The sequence below is a fragment of the Silene latifolia genome, chromosome X (assembly GCF_048544455.1).
Source record: "Silene latifolia isolate original U9 population chromosome X, ASM4854445v1, whole genome shotgun sequence".
In the NCBI taxonomy this organism is placed as follows: domain Eukaryota; kingdom Viridiplantae; phylum Streptophyta; class Magnoliopsida; order Caryophyllales; family Caryophyllaceae; genus Silene; species Silene latifolia.
Window position 1 is genome coordinate 274,789,261 of NC_133537.1, and position 22,067 is coordinate 274,811,327.

Genomic DNA, 22,067 nt, shown 5'->3' on the forward strand with positions numbered 1-22,067 from the left:
TTTCTCCTTAAGGCTCGAATCTCGTACTAATCTCTTTCATCTTCGTGTTTAGGGCAAGCTTTGACAACTCGGTGTGATTTTTGAATCGAATTCGTGCCCATTAAAGAAGTTATAAGGTAACGGTGATAGGTTACTCGACAAAATGTCGATATTTCACCCTTCCTACTCGTTTTTCACCTTTGTGTGTGTAAAGTTTAGTCCTTTCTGTTTTCCTCTTACCTGTGGTTAAGTTCGTGGTGTTAGTAGTGATTTCGCGCGGTTGTTTGGGAAGCTTGAATTCGTTTCAAGCTGGAATCGAATATGGGAAAGAGTTGTCGGGTTCACTGCGTGTCCCGTGTTTATGTGCTATCACTATTTCTGTTTTATTCCCTCCCTTAGCCTTCTTAGAAGAGATTTGTGTGGGCTGTCAGTACCCTGAGCTTGTTGAGTCCCGTCTCGAAATTAAGCAGGAAATGGACTGTTTACTCCTCTGTTTTGGGACAGTCTTAAGAACGGATGTATACTACATCTTTGTACTATTTTTGTGTTGCTTTTACATGTCCAAAATCACCTGCTAGTACTCGTCTCATTGGGAAAGCTTAGTCTGGTTTTCACTCGTAAATATCGTGTCTAATTGTCACGGTGTAATCTGTGTTGGCGGGTCTGGTAGCCTGCTTTGTGGCTCTGTTTTGGGCAGGGAATAGTGGGGGTTTGACGCAGTTGAGGGACTGTAATGAGGGCTGTCCACGGTGTCCTTAGGCTACACATGACAGTCTTGTTTAGATGGTTGTTGGAGCTGGTTGTGGCTTGGTTGGTGGCGGTTTTGGGGTGGAAAGCGTGGCTGGAATGGGTGATATAGGCGGCTAATTGTTGGATCGTGAATAGGGCTGCCCAATGGTTCTTTGAGTCGTGTTCACGGATGCTTTTGGCGCTAGTTTAGTTCATTTAAAATATAATTAAATAACCGTCTCGTATTTTATATAACTATAATTTGTTAATATCGTTCTTTCACATAGTCATTTTGTTGGGCTTACTATATTTCTTTTCTTGGGCTTGTTATGTTCAATTCGTAGGGCTTGTTATATCTCATGTATTGGACTCCATATGATTTATTTGTTGAACTTTATATGATTTAAATGTTGGGTTTGACATGTCTTGTTTGTTGGGCTTAATATGATTCAATTATTGGGTTTCTCATAATTTGTTTATTGGACTCATTTTGTCACTGGTATTGGACTTGTTTGCATTCCGTAATTCTCACATGACGTAAATTATTCATTATCGCTCGTTATATTTTATTTGAATGACATGCTTCTATTTTAATATGAGTCCAATGTAATTATCCATGCCTTGTGAGTAGTAAATGGTTTATCTTACAATTGAGTCATTTATAATTGAATGCTTGTCATGCTTATTATAAATGGTTCATTTCCGTTTGTTTACATTTTTATTCAAGTGACAAATATTGAAGAAATGAATTACCTATCCATGCTTATGAATATAATTTGGTATAAAAGGTCTTGTTTGGATTATCATCGGCCCATTACATTACTAGTCTCATTCCAAGTTGATTCGTATCGCTTGGTTGAGTCGTAATTTTACGATATATCTTTACGCCGCTCTCGTGCCGTTCTATCGGGAGTTAGTTGATTTATGTTTTTCCCGCCCCTTTCGGTCTGTTCTGCCGATTGTGGGTTAGCTCACATCGTATTATGGTGATAATGCCTTTATGCTATACAGTATTGCTTGACTTATCTTTACGCCTCTTTCGGACTGTTCTGCCGATTGTGGGTTTAGCTCATATTTTCCGCCTCTTTCGGACTGTTCTGCCGATTGTGGGTTCTCGACTTCCGTTCTGTCGATCGACTCTTGGGTGCGGACTGTTCTGCCGCATGTCGAATCGGGAACCGTTCTATCCCGAGAGTCTGGCCAGATTTAGACTAGGACTGAGTCTTGGGAGTACCATTGTCGTCCTACCAGGGGAATTATGTATTGATATATGAGTAGTAAAGGTCTTGCTTGATTATAGATATTGGTATTTATCTTTCAAGGTAATATTTATGCCTTGTGTTGTTTGTCTTGGTCCTATCGGATACTAGGGGTGAGCTATAAGCCCTCTAGTTGCGATATGATCGTCGGGATTGATGTTCCCATCCGTTCATCTTATGGTGAGATGCAAGCCATAAGTATGAATGTGACATTAGTAGCCACGTCCCGTGAAATGTTTGCTAAGTGGTTTTCCGAATAATGGCTACGGTTTCTATTCTTGTAATTTGCATTGGTTGATCCCTTATTTAATTGTCTCACAGGATTAGTTGAATCTTTACTATGCTGATGTTATCTATCTTGTTCCATCTCATTTATTTGCCATGCTTAAATATAAACTTAATACCCTTATCTTTTGTGAGTATCTTATATGACTTACCTGTTTTAGTAGTCCTACATTTTCATGTTTTTCTCATGTCCATGTGTCCTTCTTGGGATTGTGCTACACTTGCATATCGAACTTCCTCTGGCCTCTGCATCCAATATCCCCTGGACTGGGTCCGCCACTTCAGAAGTCCTAAAACACATTAGTCTCTAGCATCTAACCTGGAAAGGATCCACCAGACCTGTGGCACCCAACCTGATATATAAGGGTCTACCCGATTAACAGTTTTAGTACACAAACGATCTTTGTCCCATAAGACCCTGACGTCTTTTATCCATTTAGCCCTGGAACGGGTCAAGGCTCCACCTCGAGCTTGGAGTTTCATGTCTTACAATGTACGACCACCTTCAAGGCTTCAAGTCTTGACTCGATGCTTCTCCAACGTACTACCCATGACTCGCGAATGTTATCTGTTCCGTTCTCCAATCTCCACCATTTGTACATCATAGGGCCTAGGCCCAAGTTAAACATTGAGCTCTTAATTGTCATCTACGTGCCGATACGGTCGTTTTGACAGTAATTAGAGTACATTTGGAGTCCGAGCCTAAAACCGTCTTCATTTTCTGAAATGCCGAATCGGAATGTTCTGGAATCTTCCGGATATTTCTATTCCATATTTTATAAATCTTTTAGTCTTTGGTAAACAATTTCCTGTAATATTCACACAAAATATTAAGGAAAACCAAATTATTCCGTTATTCCATAAACCAAACACGGAAATATTTCTTCCGCAGGAGGAAACCACTTGGGAAAGGACGCAGCAGGTGCTGCGCCTCTTCCAAGAGACGCAGTGCCTGCTGCGCCTCTTCCCAAGTTCTTTTCTGCGTATTTTCGTATCTTTTTCATATCTTTTCGAGATTCACTTCCTTAGTTTCTCCGAAAAACCCTACTTCCTCCGTGTGATTAGTATAAATAGAGACATTCGGTCTCTCATATTTCTCACGCGAGTGTCCGCCCTTTTCTTCTCCCTTTGCATTCTAGACCACGTTCTTACTTTTTGGCGTCTACATGCTTGAACTTTCGACCACGTAAGCTCGGATCCTTCTGAGTACCAGCCTCGTTTTGCATGACCGACCAATTTGACCAACTCCACCATAATCAACTTTAATCAATCTTAATCATTTTCCTCTTACGAGGGCACTTTCGTTACATTCGAGTCGAGCATCACTAATCGTAAACTTAGTTCATCTCGTTTCGTCAAACATGTAAGTCTGAGGGTGTAAATCTCTCTTTTATTTATTGTTCTTTATTTTTGTAATAATATTGTAAGGTTTATGTCGAAAATATAATTAAAACCGATTTCTAAAAACCCTTTGTTTAAATCCCTTTTTACGGATTAGCAGGAGACAGACGTCGAGAAGGGACGCAGGAACTGCTGCGCCACTTGGAAAGGACGCAGCACTTGCTGCGCCTCTTCCTGAGGTTGCCGCCGTTCCTGCTTCTCTTCTTCTTCTTTCGTCTTCTGTTGATTTCATCTTTTGTATTCCTTCGTCTTTGTTTGTTCTTATTTCGTTCACATGATAATTTAACATATCGTTCATCATCATTAACATATAATTTATCATTAAATCCCGACTTAAATCTCAAATAACCAATATTTGCGGGTTTTCGTCATTAAAGTCAAACCGGGTTGTAGAAATTCGATTCGTTCATATTGGATTTCTGGAATTCGACCTTTGATATATTTTCATCTGTTTATTATCATATTCATCATTAATTCATCATATTTAACCTAATTATTTCATCGATTTGCTCATTAATCTTGTATTAATTCGTTCTAGTTAGTTTCATCCATGTTTATCGCTTTCATGACCCTTAATCATATGTAAATATTCTACTAATCACTTCCATCCGAGTAAATATTATTAATCAAGCCTTAAATTAACCAATGGATATTAACGACTTGCAATTCCGGCTTCACAGCTAGAACTGAGCCAAGGAACAGACGCAGCGACTGCTGCGCCTCTTCCAAAGGACGCAGCTCTGATGCGCTTGTTCCTGGTTGATTTCTGTCTCTGAACTCCTGTGTTGCCTTGATTTAGTTTATTTGATTACGTATTTAATTAACTATTGTGGACATTGCCCACCTGCAAGCCCAACCGATCTGTGGACATACAACGGTCTTTTTGAAAGCCACGCTCGGCGGCGTAAAAATGCCTTCGACCGGATCGCTTTAGATCGGTCGGTTTCGTCTCGGTAAGGGTCTCAAAACGATTAGAGATGTTCGGAGTTGCCACCAAGCATTTGTGGGATGCCTGAAACCCGTTCGAATTCCACTTTATACCTCGGTCAAATCGAAGCACAAAGCAGCGTTTGACATAGGTACTAAAGATAAGGAAATCGTCCCTCTTTAGCATCCTATCTCTAGAATGACTCTCGTACGCCCTGGATAAGATCGTCCACTATCCAAAGTTTCTGAGTAAGAGGTGAAGGTACGTATTGGGAAGCCCTTTAATTAGACACCCAATCCCGCCCGCGTTTAGCGGCCTCTACTGATCGATCTTGGTTGGTTGAATGCAAAAGTTGATAAAACAGTTTAAATGCATAAATGCGCATCCAATGATTTAAACCTAACATGTGAGAGCTTTCTAAGTCGGTTGATTTAATCCAAGTATCAAGTATAAGATGTCTAGTTGGATTTATGATTGATTTGCATGCAAGACGGAAATTAAACATCCATTTACCGTATTAGGTTTAGGGTGCATAACACGATCCATTTGTCTTAGTAAGGCATTTTGCAAATATGGTTTTGAACAAACGAATAATCATCTGATCCGTCCTATATCCGGGTTAACCGGAGTCGGGATCGTCCTAGACTAATGCTGGAAGGGAACAGGCCCTGTACCAGACGGCTATAAGAGGCGCGAGCCAGCCGGCGGTGTAAGGGGCCTCCCTCTGGTTTTGAAAATGAGAAGGAAAAGGCCTGCTTGAGGCGCGGGTTAGCCAACGGTTGTATGTCGTGTTCTGACTTTTAGAAAACGTTATAAAACGTGTTGAAAATGGTTATTTGAACCTGGTTTGATTTTGAAAGGGTCGTTTAGACCGCATTTGTCGATTTGAAGAACTAGACTCGAATAATCATCATTATTTGATAATATTCGGTGTCGGGTTCGGTTTGACAAACTTGACATGAATAGTTTTGAAAATGATTATTGACTAATTGTTTTAAGTCCATTTTGAATGTAATTAGTCGGTACTCATCATCGTACCCGGGTTAAAATCCGGCATGGTATGTATAACCAAGGATGACTTTGTGTTGGTGACTAATATGTTTGTTTGAAAAAAATGTAAAGAAATGAAATAAAAGGCTTTAAAATACCTCTTAAATGTCATTAACCAAATATTATCACCAAAACACGGATTCAACCGTCATGGTATGAAGAACCAAGGGTGAAAAATGTTTTATGGTTAAAACATGTGAAATGAAACAAAAAGGTTTCGAAAATACTTGAAATGGTAAAAACCGATTACAAATATGAAAAATGGATTAAGGGAAATGACGAGAACAAACACGGTTGATCTCTGGTCTGAGTACCCCATTTAGGCGCGAGCCTGTTGGCGACCTAAGGGGCTTCTGCCTCAGACCAAAATCAGTTTTGGCTCGTTTATCTCATGTTTTGGTTCATGTTATGCATGTTTTAGCATGTTAAAGTCATGAAACAAATGAAAACATAATAAAAGAGGATTTTTACACTCTCATACTTACATGTTTGGTTATGGCGAGTGACCGACGTAAGTGTAATAACTCGTTTGATCGGAAAAAACTCGGTTTAAAACCGTTTTGGTAAGTAGAAGAGTGTTTTAAAAGTTTAGTGATGGTGTAGTGGTCAAAGTGGTCGAACAAGTGATTTAATGCACGATGACGGTACCAAACAATGTGTAAGGCTTGTATTTACGATCGGTAGGTCGTTAATACGCGTCGGATTGTGACTTTAGAAGTCGAGTCGAGAATTTTAAGGGAGAAAAGAGGGGGCGGACACTCGCGTAAGTCTCAAATGGGTGGCATTTGAGGGGTATTTATAGAAGAATGAGTGGTTGTGTGAGTTTTGAGCGACGTGGCCACCTGGGCTGCTCAAAGAGGCGCGAGCCACGTCGCGACACTTCGAGTTGTGTTGTCACTATCACAACAAACGCAATCATGATTTGTTCTATCCTAGGTTTTGTAGTCACATGTTTGGTACTTGACCAACATGAATCCGGGAAAACTTAGCATAGAAGGCTTGAAGATATTTTGTTTTTGTGGTTGACTCGGTTTGACTCGTTGTTGGAGTCGGGATTTGAATTTTCGAGTCGGTTTTTGGTCCGGTGTCGGTTTTGACTCTAGTTAGTGTCATTGCGACCCCGTCGTCGTGCATTAAACACTCCAGGTATTTTTGAAATGTTTTGAAATGTTTTGTTTTCGAAATCGTTTTAAGTTTTCCGACGTAAAGTTGTACACAAACTGTCGATCAAACGCTGCGATCCCAAAACATGTTGTAGTCCGATAATCATCGGGTGGTTGTTGGAGTCTCGGCAGATATCTTGGGTATCTCTGAGCCCCCACTTTTACCGAGGCTTGGACAGGGCGAAAGTCAAAGTAGAGTCCCCAGGTCAATCGAAGATTACAACCTGAAGACCCAAGCGACGTCGAGGCGGCTTGAAAGGATTCGGGCCCAGGACCTGCCGTCGGGAAGGGCGACGCTAAGGCGACTCGAGGGTACGAGTCAAAGACCTGTCGTCGGGAACATTTTAGAGTCTGTCGACTGTCCTGTTCGGGTCGTTTAAAGTCCATTACACTACGTACGAAGGCTCGCCAGCCATAAGGAGTCATACCTGAGGCATCTTCGGATATGTCCTTGCATGGTTGCGGATAAATGCTCGCCAGCTGCGGTGCGTATGTGAGGAGGGCTCGCCAGCCGCGATGCGTTGTAAGGCTCCCCAGCCAAGACAAGGAAATGTACCCGAGGCATCTTCGGGATGTGTCCTTGGAAGGGTGCGGACAAAGGCTCGCCAGCCATGGTGCGTATGTGAGGAGGGCTCGCCAGCCGCGATGCGTTGTAAGGCTCGCTAGCCAAGATGCGTTGTAAGGCTCGCCAGCCGAGACAAGGAAATGTACCTGAGGCATCTTCGGGATGTGTCCTTGAAAGGTTGCGGACAAAGGCTTACCAGTCATGGTGCGTATGTGAGGAGGGCTCGCCAGCCGCGATGCGTTTTAAGGCTTGCCAGCCGAGATGCGTTGTAAGGCTCGCCAGCCGAGACAAGGAAATGTACCCGAGGCATCTTTGGGATGTGTCCTTGAAAGGTTGCGGACAAAGGGTCGCCAGCCATGGTGCGTATGTGAGGAGGGCTCGCCAGCCGCGGTGCGTTGTAAGGCTCGCCAGCCGAGATGCGTTGTAAGGCTCGCCAGCCGAGACAAGGAAATGTACCCGAGGCATCTTCGGGATGTGTCCTTAAAAGGTTGCGGACAAAGGCTTGCCAGCCATAGTGCGTATGTGAGGAGGGCTCGCCAGCCGTGATGCGTTGTAAGGCTCGCCGGCCGAGACAAGGAAAAGTACCCGAGGCATCTTTGGGATGTGTCCTTGAAAGGTTGCGGACAAAGGCTCGCCAGCCATGGTAAGGTCGGTTAATGGACCATGGTGTGGACAGCGGGGGGGCTCACGGGGGCGCTTGGGAGGAAGAGAACAAGCGTTTGCATTTTTGTTGGAGTCGCCACCAATTTTTATGGGAAATTGGAACCGTTCGAATACCTCGTGTCATGTCATGACGCAAAGTAGTGACATGAACACAGAGATCTGGAGTAAGGGGTGAGGGTACGTATTAGGAAGCTCTTTTGATCGAACACCTAATCCCGTCCGCCTCGATAGCGGCCTCTACTAATGATTAGGGACATTATTTATACTTGATATATCGTCGATTATATGCATGCAATGCTACATCCAAGTTTTAATCCTAACATGTGAAAATTAGGCTAAGTCGGTGAGACACGTAATTAGCAAACAATTGGGTCGAAGTAGGAATTTAATGCTCAATTACATGTGAAAACATACAAATGATACAAGATACAATGATAAATGCAATAGGAAAATTACGATAATGAAAATTACAATACAATGGATTAGGCGATTTATGTCGAAAATACCTTTAAAACGGATAATTTGAGAAAAAGAATAAAAGAATGAATTAACGAACAAATCAGAAGGCGATAATATGGATAATAGTTCATTAATACATAAGCTAAATAAACTAGGTCAAGCAACAACGGAGTTCAGAGACAGAACTCATCCTGGAACAAAGAGATTGCGCCCTTTGGAAGAGGCGCGGCGATTGATTCTTTGCGTCTGTTCAAGGGTGGGTTCGGTCATTTGAAGCCGAATCGCAAATCGTTAATATTAGTTGATGATTTTAATGGTTAATAATATTTACTCAGATGGAAGTGATTTAATTGATTAATTACATGTGATTAATGGTCATAAAAGCAATAAATATGGATGAAACTAATTAAAACGAATTATATACAAGATTAATAAGGATTATTAACAAATTGATGAACTAATTAGGTTAGATATGATGGATTAATGACAAATTAATGACGAATATGACAATAGACAGATGAAAATATATCAAAGATCGAATTCCAGAAACTCAATATGAACAAATCGAATTTCTACAACCCGGGTTGAGTTTAATGACGAAAACCCACAAATATGAGATTATAAGGGATTTAAGTCGGATTTAATGATGAATTAAAACATGTTAATGATGAATAATATGCAGATGAAATTATTATGATTGTATCGAAGAATTAAAGAAAACAAACGAAAACAAACAAAGCTTGACGAATTACAGAGGACGAAGGAAGAAGAAAGGAAGCAGGAACTGCGGCAGCCTCACGAAGAGGCGCAGCAGGTACTGCGCTCCTTCGAAGAGGCGCAACAGTTGCTGCGTCCTTTCTCGACGGTTTGTCTTCTGGAAAACCGCAAAAAGTGGTTTTTAAGCATGGTTTTAGAAATCGGTTTTAAAAGGTATTTTCGACATAAACCTTACATTAATGATGATACAAAAGGTAAATAACGATAAGTAAAAGAGGATTTACACCCTCAGACTTACATGTTTGACGAAACGAGATGAACTAAGTTATCGATTAGTGATGCTCGACTCGAATGTAGACGAAAGTGCCCTCGTAAGAGGAAAACGATTAGTTTAATTATGTTGATTGATTGTGGAGTTGGTCAAATTGGTCAGTCATGCAAACGAGGCTGGTACTCAGAAGGATCCGAGCTTACGTGGTCGAATATTAAAGCACGTAGACGCCAAAAAGTAAGAACAAAGGTCTAGAATGCAAAGGGAGAAGAGAAGGGCGGACACTCGCGTAAGAAATATGAGGAGCGAAGACTCCTATTTATACTAATCACGTGAAGGAATTAGGGTTTTGGAGAGTTTTTGGATGTGAATCTCGGAAAGATATTAAAAAGATACGAAAATTACGCAGAAAAGGACCTGGGAAGTGTGGACAGCGGGGGGCCCACGGGGGCGCTTGGGAGGAAGAGAACAAGCATTTGCATTTTTGTTGGAGTCGCCACCAATTTTTATGGGAAATTGGAACCGTTCGAATAACTCGTGCCATGTCAAGACACAAAGTAGAGACATGAACACCAAGCAATCATTACCCTTAGCATTCTATGTCTAGAATGACTCTCGTGGATGCCAATGAACACGGATGTTCACAGAGATCTGGAGTAAGGGGTGAGGGTACGTATTAGGAAGCTCTTTTGATCGAACACCTAATCCCGCCCGCCTCGATAGCGGCCTCTACTAATGATTAGGGACATCATCTATACTTGATATATCGTCGGCTATATGCATGCAATGCAACATCCAAGTTTTAATCCTAACATGTGAAGAATTAGACTAAGTCGGTGGACAATTAGTTTAACATACAATTGGGTTGAAGTAGGATTTAATGCTCAATTACATGTGAAAACATACAAATGATACAAGAAATATGATAAACAATAAAAGAAAATTACGATAATGAAAATTACAATAATTACATTGGGATAGGCGATTTATGTCGAAAATACCTTTAAAACGGATAATTTTGAGAAAACGAATGAAAGAATAAATCAACGAACAGACAGAAGGTGATAATACGGTTAATAGTCAATTATACGTAAACTAAATAAACTAAGTCAAACAACAACGGAGTTCAGAGGCAGAATTCAACCCGGAACAGGCGCAGCAAAACTGCGTCCTTTGGAATAGGCGCAGCAGTTGCTGCGTCTGTTCCTGACCTGAATTCTGGCTGTGAAGCCGGAATTGCGTGTTATTAATGCTCGTCGGTAAATTTAATGATTGATTAAATTATTTACTCGGATGAAAGTGATTAATAGGTTAATTACATGTGATCAATGGTCATAAAACAATAAAACATAGATGAGACGGAATATTACTAATTATTTACATGAATGAATGATTGATTAATGACATAGGTGAATGAAATAAACTAAACATGATGAATTGATGACGAACATGCGATGAATATGACAATAAACAGATGAAAATATGCCAAAGGTCGAATTCCAGAAACCCGATATGAACAAATCGAATTTCTACAACCCGGATTGAATTTAATGACGAAAACCCGCAAATATGAGATTATAGGGATTTAAGTCGAATTTAAAGATGAATTAAAACATATTAATGGTGAATGATAAACATGTGAAATTAACAAGTTGTTATGTCAAAAATTAACGGAAACAAATGAAAACAAATAAGAAAAGAACGAATTATAGAGGACGAAGGAAGAAGAAAGGAAGCAGGAACTGCGGCAGCCTCACGAAGAGGCGCAGCAGGTGCTGCGTCCCTTCGAAGAGGCAAGACGATTCTTTGCGTCGTTTCTCGACGGCCTGTCTTCTGGAAATCCGTAAAAAAGGGTTTTAAAGCACGGTTTTAGAAATCGGTTTTAAGAGGTATTTTCGACATAAACCTTACATTAATGATACAAAAAGAAAATAACAATAAATAAAAGAGAGATTTACACCCTCAGACTTACATGTTTGACGAAACGAGAAGAACTAAGTTATCGATTAGTGATGCTCGACTCGAATGTAAAGAAAGTGCCCTCGTAAGAGGAAAACGATTAAGATTAATTAAGTTGATTGATGTGGAGTTGGTCAAATTGGTCGGTCATGCAAACGAGGCTGGTATTCAGAAGGATCCGAGCTTACGTGGTCGAAAGTTCAAGCACGTAGACGCCAAAAAGTAAGAACAAAGGTCTAGAATGCAAAGGGAGAAGAGAAGGGCGGACACTCGCGTGAGAAATATGAGGAGCGAAAGCTCCTATTTATACTAATCACGTGAAGGAATTAGGATTTCGGAGAGTCTTTGGAAGTGAATCTCGGAAAGATATGAAAAAGATACGAAAATTACGCAGAAAAGGACTGGGAAGAGGCGCAGCGTACATGCGTCTCTTGGAAGAGGCGCAGACACTGCCTGCGTCTGTTTCCAAGTGGTTTCCTCTGCGGAAGAAAGATTTCCGTGTTTAAGTTATGGTAGGACGGAATAATTTGGTTTTCCTTAATATTTTATGTGAATATTACGGGAAATTGCTTACCAAAGAATAAAGATTGTGAAATATTTATAAAATATGGAATAGAAATATCCGGAACATTCCAGTACATTCTGACTCGGGTTTTAACGGTTATCAGAAAATGAAGACGGTTTTAGGCCCGGACTCCAAATGTACTCTAATTACTGTCAAAACGACCGTATCGGCACGTAGATGACAACTAAGAGGTAGACATTAGTATTTGAGCAATCACTTGACAATAAACTTACGAACTGTCACAAATCGTTCCGCGTAGCAAACATGCGGCCCAATCATCACCGGGTGGTTTGCGAGAGGTGCAGAAATGAGGTATCTACAGAGTCCCCACTTTGACTGAGGCTTGGACAAGGCAAAAGTCAAAGTATAGCTATCAGGTCAATAGAAGATTACAACCTGACGACTATGGCGACGCGAGGCGGCTCAAGGGGTCTGAGCCAAGGACCTGTCGCCGGGAACATTTTAGAGTCTGTCGACTATCGGGGAGGGTCGTTTAAAGTCCATTAGACTACGTAAGGAGGCTCTCCAGCCATAAGAAGAGACCATACCTGGAACTTCTTGAGAGACGCTTCCGGAGGTGCATAGGAGCTAAGGTCAAGCGTGGGAGCTAAATAAGGCGAGTAGCAGGACGCAGGCGGGAACTGCTGAGAGAAAACTGCTTGGGTAGTCTTCGAGAAGTAATTGCGAGTAGCAGGACACAGGCGAGAACTGCTGAGAGAAAACTGCTTGGGTAGTCTTCGAGAAGTAATTGCGAGTAGCAGGACACAGGCGGGAACTGCTGAGAGAAAATTGCTTGGGTAGTCTTCGAGAAATAATTGCGAGTAGCAGAACACAGGCGGGAACTGCTGAGAGAAAACAATGTTTATCTCCATGTCGGTCGTGAACTCTCGTATGGGGAACGTAATCAGGGATTTTATCTCTGTGCCTTGAGAGGGAAAGTATATCTGCTTACTCTCGCTTGGGGGCAAGATAATGAAGAGAAGGCGTGTCGAAACACCTGCCGAGAAATACTTGCTCGTTGCGACAAGCAAGGTCTTGGAAGCAATAAATAATGTATAATAGTCTGCTGCTGGCTTAGAAAATGCGGGCGGAACGAAAGAAAATCGTCAAACGGATCAAAAGGATAAAATAGCATCAGGGAAGAGGCGCACCAAGGATGGGCCCACAAATAACGAACTCGTAACGAATTTTTGAAAACTCGTATGGAGGGAACACAAGGAAGAGGCGCAGCAAGAGCTGCGTCTCTTGGAAGAGGCGCGGCGCTTGCTGCGTCTATTCCCCAAAGTTTATTTTCTGTGTAAAAACGCGATAATCAGAAGGATTTGTGTTCATTTGTTCGAAACATAATTCACACATTTCTCTCTCAAATCTTCACCATTTCCGCCAAGGTTTGATCCAAACGCTTGCATTAATCATGACTAATCGAGGTATGCGCTTCATTCTTGCATTAATCTTCTGTATTGGCTTAATTTTGGATCGAAAAATTAGGGTTTTCAACCCTATTTGATCGAAAATTTGGGGCGTTTCCCCTAAATGCATTTGCCTTGTGAAACTGACATTAGAAACGGATAATTGGTAGTATAAGGAACACAACCATGTATTTGTCTCGAATTTTCGTTGAGTTTTTGAGCATTTGAGTGAATTTGAGACGGTTTCACAGCTGAACCGTAAATTGCTTCGAAAATAGCCTTAGGATTGTCCATTTGCGATGAAACTTGATATTTGGGATCCTTGGATAATGGGAAAACTTCCTATCATCTCAGAATTTTGGTTTGTGACAACTTTTTCAGGACACTATTCTAGGGCATAATCGCCGTTATAACGAAATGCTGCCGAAATTTCGACTTGAACCCAGAACTAGGCTTCAAGTTAGGCTTTACTTGACCCAAATTACCACATGAGCGTTTGGGTTTGTGAGAATATGGCCAAAGATGGCAAGAAAAGAGCGATTTCAGGGCTTCCAAAGGCTCGAAAATCCCTTAACCAAGGCTCGTCGTCACGTGACGTGGCCTAAATTTGCTTTAATGTTGCAGGTGATGAGGCTTCTACTTCTGGGAGGACTCCCATGGAGATAGACGTTGCTACTGTTGAGGAGGCTTTAGAGTAGACCTTCACCGCCGCGGTGATGGCTGCTGGGGACGAGATCCATGAGGAGGAGGTTGTTGAGGAGGAGGAGGCCCCGAGACGGGACAACGTTGGGCGAGGAGGTCGTCAGCTGAGAGGGGATCCTACGTGGGCTGAGACCTGGGAGAGTAGGCACTTGCTGTGGGCTGCAGAGGGTCACCTGTCTTACAGGACGATGAAGAGCTTGGTAAATAGGAATTCACTACTCATCACTCGTCTTCTTTCATTCATTTGTTTATATCCCTTCCAATTTTCATTCAAAAACTAAAGATAGCTTTTGTTTCAAATCATAATAGGAGGCCGGGAACATTAGGTCGTTCTCGGGCTACACGACAGCGATGGAGTGTTACGAGCGGCTGTCGGCGGAGGAGCGTGCCATGATCGAGCGCGGAGCGTTCGGTGCCTTGGTGCAGGCCTGGAGGGATATCGCGAAGAGGAAGCTGCGGGCTAACCTTAGCCTGGTCCGCGCTTTCTTGGACCGGTTCTGGGATACGACTTCCACGTTTCACATGCCTTTTGGTGAGGTGGGAGTCACTCTGGAGGACTACGGCATGATTTCTGGTCTGCCGTGTGGGTCTGAGGCTGTGGAGTGGCCGGAGACTGCCATGAGGGTGGACTCGGCCGAGGCTAGGAGGTTGATCGGCTGGAACTTATCGCCGAGGGCCGTCACAGTGCCGGGTTTGGTGCCCAGCTCCTACGTTCGAGACTACTTTGAGGGAAAGATCCCGGCGCTGGTGACGATTGACGGGAGGGAGACGGCTCCTCCTCCCTGTACGGCTGAGCAGAGGGTCCGTTTGTGGCTCTGGTGGTTTCTGTCTTCGATTTACCTCGGAGACAAGGGAGAGAGGTTGTCGACGAAGCTTCTTCCCTTCCTTTCTGACCTGAGCTCCCTAGGGCGTTGGGACCTGGTCATCTTTGGTTTTGCGGTCCTCATCCGCTTCATGAGGGCCATGGTTCGTCCGGAGTTGATGGAGAAGGGGACTTCTCCCGCGCCGTCGGACCGGATTATCTTTGGAGGTATGAACCTTCATTTAGACCAAAATCAATTCCTTTCTTTATCAAATCATGAAAGATCGTTATTAACTATCTTGCTTTACAGGCGTGGGTGTACTCCTACTTTCCGGGCCTTGCGCCCAAGAGGACGGAGCCGCTGGAGAAGGCCTATCCCGTGGTGAGGGATTGGGTGATGTGCAGGACGAAGAGCAAGCGTTCTTCTCACGGTGTCTACCGGCGGGACGTGAACGCTCTTCAGCTAGACAGCGTAAGCATTTTACTTATATTCATTCGCTTCTATATTGCTCTTAAATTGATCATAAGAATGATTCGTTTGTTTATCTTGTCCCAGTGGGTGCCCAGGCCTTGGGTGGAGTACGCTGACGCGCCTCCTTTTTTGGCTGAGGTCCTTCGACCTAGGAGCTCGAGCCGGCTGTTGTTGAGGACGTCGATGGGTCCTGTATGGTACTTGGGCGAGCGCTTGGCTCGTCAGTGCTATCGGGACGTGTTGACGGTTCCCGTCGATCCTCCTAAGACGATGTTCAGGGAGCCTTCTGAGGCAGAGAGGGAGGCTGACTTGGCTAGCGCTAGTGGTGACGCCCTCCTCCTTCTTGGCGAGGACTACTCGGTGTTCCTCTACGGGAGGTTGGCGTACTGGCCGGTAGTGGTGAGCATCTTTACTCTTCCTCTTTACTTGATTTTTTTGAGAACTATGGTGAAAGATCATCGATTAATGAAAAATATTTGGTTTTGCAGGAGGTTGAGGCGGCGGGCATCGAGCCCCCAGAGTACCCCGAGACCCTCGAGTACACTGACGCGACCGGGAGGACGACGATCTCCGATCTACGCGACTTTGACGTGGCTGTGACAGATGCTGGCCTGGACGATTGGCAGCATCTGATTCGGAGGGTAAACCTCTAATTTTGTGTAATTTTTGTGTAAGAACACATTTGATTGAGTTTATTCAATTATTGAGAACTTCTTTTTGAAAATGCAGGTTGCGCCATCTCGGTTCGTGGCGTTCTGGAGGGTGGCCAACCGGCTGCGAGCTACTGCCGTCGAGGCAGTTGTCGGTGGTCAAGGCCGTCAGGTATGAACCTTGTGCCTATTTCATTTTTGAATTTTGATTTTCCAACTTTTCTTGAAATGATTGACATGAGCCAATTTTGTTGTTTACAGGGGGACCGCGATCTGGAGCGAGAGTTGACCCAGTCTCGGGAGGAGACAGCTCGCTTGTTGAGGGAGCTCGAGGTTCGAGACGCCGAGATTGCAGCTCTTGCGGCGATTGTTGCGGAGCTGGAGGGCGACCAACAGTAGTTTTGTTTAGTTTTTGTTTGTTTGTTGGCTGTATTTCGCATAGTTGTACATTTGGACCTTCATTTTGAACATTCTGGACTTTGTTTGGGGCTCGAGCCCCCATTTTGTTGTACATTTCCGTTTTTGGTTGTATATATGATGGCCTGAGTGCCTTTGTTGCTGGGCTGTGCTGCTTGTATCTGCAGGTTAGCTTTGAACAGGTTTGGCAGATGATGGTTTACGCCGTCATGCCGCCGAAATTTACATAGAAATCACGCAAAACATTTGTATATATACATGGCCTTGATTAGCGCAAAACGAGTGACTCAAAAGAATGCAAAAATGCAAAAATTTTTCTGGAAATGACCGGACGGTAGGGAGGGTTACCCCCTAAAAAAAGAAAAAAAAAGAAATCTATAAATTAGAAATGAGATGATTAAAAGAATGAAATAAATGGAACAAATTTAAATTTAGAGTTTATTTCCTAAAATGAATTATAAAAATGAAAATTATTTCCTAAAATGAAAAATATAAAAAAAGAATGAAAATTATTTCCTAAAATGAAAATGTACAAGTGTGCGAAAATGACGAAAATGTCGATGTCGTCTCGGAAAGCGTGCCCGCGGAAGTTAGGAAACCCGAAATATGGTAACTTTCACGTATTTACCAAAATAATATCCCGTAGGAATAGGAAATTATTCGTCATGGAATTAGGAAAGATCCAACGCGGAAAATCACAGAAGTTAAGCTGAGGAAGAGGCGCAGCATGAGCTGCGTCCCTTTGAAGAGGCGCAGCAGGTGCCGTGCCTGTTCCCAAGTTGTTCTGTTCTGGCGGATTTTTGGAAACAGAAATTAGTATAAATAGAGACGTCGATGGAGCTTTTATTCACACAATTCTTCCGTCTCTTCTTCGTCCTATTACATAAAATTCTCAAAAATAATCCTTCATCATGAATACTTTGGAGGTTCGCGTGAAAGAATGGACCAACGAATTTTCAAACATGGAGAAATATGATATGGGCGCCTATAATCTTGGATCATTGTTGAGTTTAAAGCTCATCAAGGTTGTTAAACCGTTCTTGGATGCTTGTCTTGACTATTGGGACCCGAATTACCATGTTTTTGCGTTCCCTGGAGGCGATATTTGCCCATTTCCAGAAGAAATTGCTGCTATTGGTGGGTGGGACCCTGAACACTTGCCCGCCATTCCTTCTACTTCGCAAGGGTACAAGAGCAAATTTAGAGACCTGCTTTGGTTGACTAGACTCGAGGTGGACCGTCTAGTGACCTCGAAGGGAGTGCGAATGTTGGACTTCATTGACCGATTTATTAACAGGGCTGACCCCATCGTTTCTCATGTTGCCAGGCGAAGGGCATTTGGGTCTTGCTTGTTGCATGTGTATGTTTTCCAAGGGCATGTTGATGAAGACTTGAGAGGTGATCCCCGACTTCTGGGCCTTGTTGAGCAAATGGAGCTGCGCAGGAGCCCAGCTTGTTTATGCTTAGGAGAGATCCTTTTGGGCTTGGATAATAGGAAAGCCAATCGCGACCTACCGTATTTGGGAAGTCCCGTCATTCTGCAGGTAAAAGAACATTTTCTCTTTTTTTTTTTGTTTTTTTTTTTGTTTTTTTTTGTTTGATGTCTAATACCCGCTTTTGGTAGGTTTGGCTTATGGAACGGCTTCGATTGATCGAGCCCCCAGTTCATGTTCCTTCCTATCATGCTCGTTCGATTGCGATGAGGACCAGGCTTTACATGGTGGATTTCGCCCGAGTATGCAATTATTGGGAGAACAAACTGAAGAGTGATGATGGCCCGTTGATTAGGTGGATTGTGCCGTGGTGGTATCTCAAATCTGTCACTAGAGTGTCTTCTTTGGATCCTACTCGATCCGTGCGCATTCCTGACTTGGAATTTATGGTGTGCATTTTCTCGGAAAGGCTGATGAGACAAGTTGGACTAAAACAAACGATCCCGAAGCTTGATACCGTCCCGCAGACTGCTGTGGCGCTTACTACAGAGAGCCGAAGGGAGTGGGCCATTAAGTGGGCTCAAAGAAATGTATGGTCCTTGAACTCTTCTGCAAATGCCTTATGGGTGTCAGATTCTTTTCTGCGATGGAGGAAAGCTACTACTCCGGAAGAGCGCGAGAGACTGAGAAAGCGCGAGCCCGTTGACTACAAGGTGCGCGAGGTGGAGAAAGAGAAAGAAAAGCATTTGACTGAGGGAGAGGAAGAAGTCGGGTTTCGAGTCGTTCATCCTTCGAAGAAACCGAAGACTTCTCCTGTCGTAGAGATGGTGACTGGCAAAAATGGGAAGTCTAGGCCTCGAGAAAGACCTTTGGTAATTAGGTCCGAAGTGGCGCAAGAGCGTCCGGCTCGAGGTCGTGACAAGAAATATGATAAGAACGACAAGGGCAAAGGGAAGATGGAAGAATAGCCCGAGTCTTTATTTTATTATTTATTATTATTATTTATTGTTGTAATAAAAAGGTGGGGTTTTTAGAATCCTAGCCTATTTTATTTTTATTATGTAGCGTACTATTATTATTAGAAAATGAATGAAATAAAAAAGGTTAAATGGTTATGAAACCATTATGATGTTCTATTTATTATTCTTGTCGAATTCCAAATGCAATGCAAATGTTCTTCTATTTACATTTTAAAAGTAGTGGGTTGTATCCTGTGAAGGACTGCCTACGTATTCACTTAAAAAAAATGAAATCAAACCCTTGCGCGTAGTTCGAGTAAATGTAAAAGAATTATTTTTCTAAGCAAGAGCTTGTAGTGAACTTAGAAAATAAGCATGAGCTTTTGCTTACTCTGAAGGTGCAAATTTAGTTTATTTGATGATATGAGGATGACAAAAATTGCCAAAGTGCAAGAGCAAAGTGACATTAGCTTATTTCAGCTTGACCGGGGGTCGTTTATTTAGTGCCACAAGAGCAATACGTGAGGTTACGCGAGGCGCGTTTTTTGTTCCTATTCTAGGCATAGTACCGTTTTAGTTGGTCGAGGTTTGTTGGGTTGGAAAACTCATTCCCGTCTAGGTCTGTGATTCTAACCGCACCCCCTGGAAGTATGGATTTGACTAGAAATGGTCCGGCCCAATTAGGTTTGAATTTTCCCCGTGGGTCAACAGGTAGAAGAGCTCTAACCGATTTGAGTACTAAGTCTCCTTCCTTGATGTTTCTTGGCCTAACCCTTTTGTTGAAAGCTCGTTTGATACGTGCTTGATATGTTTGGACATTATGCAAGGCGCGTAGCCTACGTTCATCCAGGAGGATGAGTTCTTCATACCTATCCCTCTTCCAATCGGCTTCTGGGATTTGACTTTCGAGTAAAATACGCAAGGATGGCATCTCTAGCTCGACTGGTTGTACAGCTTCCATGCCGTAGGTCAAATAGAAAGGAGTAGCCCCAGTGGGCGTCCTAACAGATGTATGATATCCCCACAAAGCAAAGGGTATCTTGCTTGGCCAATCTCGATAGTTGTCAATCATCTTCTTGAAAATTGTGACAACGTTCTTGTTTGCTGCCTCTACCGCGTCATTAGTCTGTGGCCTATAGGGCGAAGAGTGGTGATGCCTAATTTTATACTTTGCTAGCAATTGCTCAGTCTCAGCTTGGAAATGTGATCCGTTATCGCTAATGATCTCATGTGGGCAACCGTATCGATAGATGATGTTGTTTTGTATGAACTTTGCCATATTTTTAGCCGTGAGACTAGTGTAGGAAGCCGCTTCTACCCATTTGGTGAAATAGTCGATTGCCACTAGGATGAAACAGTGACCTCCTGTTCCGGCTGGGGTTATCTTCCCGATTATGTCAATTCCTCAAGCAGAAAATGACCAAGGTGAGGTCATCGTATAGAGCAATGAAGGAGGGACGTGTTGTACATTCCTGAAGATTTGGCAATTGTGGCAATGTCTTACGTATCTGATGCAATCGGATTCCATTGTGGTCCAATAATATCCTAAACGTGTGATTTTCTTTGCCATCATGGGCCCACTCATGTGAGGACCGCATTCTCCATCGTGGACTTCTTCCATCACCTTTCATGCCTATGAATGATCAAGGTAACGTAGGATTACACCAAGAGGTGTTCTTTTGTATAACTCTCCTTGCATGAGAACGTATTGGAAAGCTAATAGGCGTATAACACGTTATCCCCTCTTGTCCATATCGGGTGGATAAGTACCATTGAGCTTAAAATTTAGAATTGCTTGGAACCAGGGTTCCTGCGCGATCTCCTCTTCATCGGTGATTTGGTGTACATAACCCGACTCTGACCGTCGTTCGATGCACAAAGGCATTTCCACCATGTCATCTGGCATATTAATCAAAGATGCAAGTTTTGCAAGAGCATCTGCAAATTGATTTTCTTCCCGAGGTAGGTGTAGATATGTCACGTGATCAAAGACTTGGGCGACTTGGTCTATTCTGGCTTGATAAGGTGCTAGGCTTTAGCTTCGAATCTTCCAAGATCCTGTAACTTGGTTGATGATTAGTGATGAATCCCCATGTACTCGGAGGTTTTTAATGCCCAAGCTTACCGCCGCTTGTAATCCGATTAGACAAGCTTCGTATTCGGCAGCATTATTTGTCACCTCGAAGTCGAGTTTGACAGCGATTGGTGTATGCTCACCTTCAGGAGAAATGAGCAACACTCCTATTCCAAATCCTCTTAAGTTTGATGCCCCATCAAAGTAAAGGTCCCAGGAGTCTACATCAGTTTGGAGCATATCCTCATCCGGAAATGACCAAGTATCTATTGTTTGTGCATCATTGATGGGATTTTCTGCGAAGAATTCGGCAACGGCACGACCTTTTATTACTTTCAGAGGCACGTATTTGAGGTCAAATTCTGAGAGCATCAAAGTCCATCTTGCTAGGCGTCCATTGAGGACGGGTTTTTCGAAGAGGTATTTGACTGGATCCATTTTGGAGTATATTTTGACGGAGTAGCTAAGCATGTAATGGCGTAGCTTCTTCGTCGCCCACACAAGAGCTAGGCATGTCTTTTCGAGTTGTGAGTATTTGCACTCGTACTCCAAGAACTTCTTACTAAGGTAGTAGATATCCCTTTCTTCACTTCCTACGGTCTGAGCTAGCATGGCACCCACGGCTGTTTCGGTTACTGTGAGATATAAACCAAGAGGTTGATCTCGTTGAGGTGGCATGAGCACTGGTGGTTTAGCCAGTATTTCTTTGATTCGGTCGAATGCCTTTTGACAATCATCATCCCACATGGTGTGGTCTGTTTTCTTGAGCTTTTTGAAGATAGGCTCGCAAATCATGGTGAGTTTCGATATGAATCGACTTATATATTGCACTTTTCCCAGGAATCCTCTGACTTCTTTTTCTTGTTTGAGGTTGTGGCATTTCGATCAGAGCCTTGATCTTGGAAGGGTCTATTTCTATACCTCGTTGGCTAACGACGTATCCCAGGAGTTTGCCAGATGTTACTCCGAATGTGCATTTCTGAGGATTGAGCCTCATGTTGTGCTTTCGTAGCCTTGTGAAAATTTGCGAAGGTTCGCAATATGCCCCTCTCTTTCCTTGGATTTGACAATCATGTCATCTACGTATACCTCAACTTCTTTGTGCATCATGTCATGTAAGAGTGTAGTTGCGGTGCGTTGATATGTAGCTCCGGTG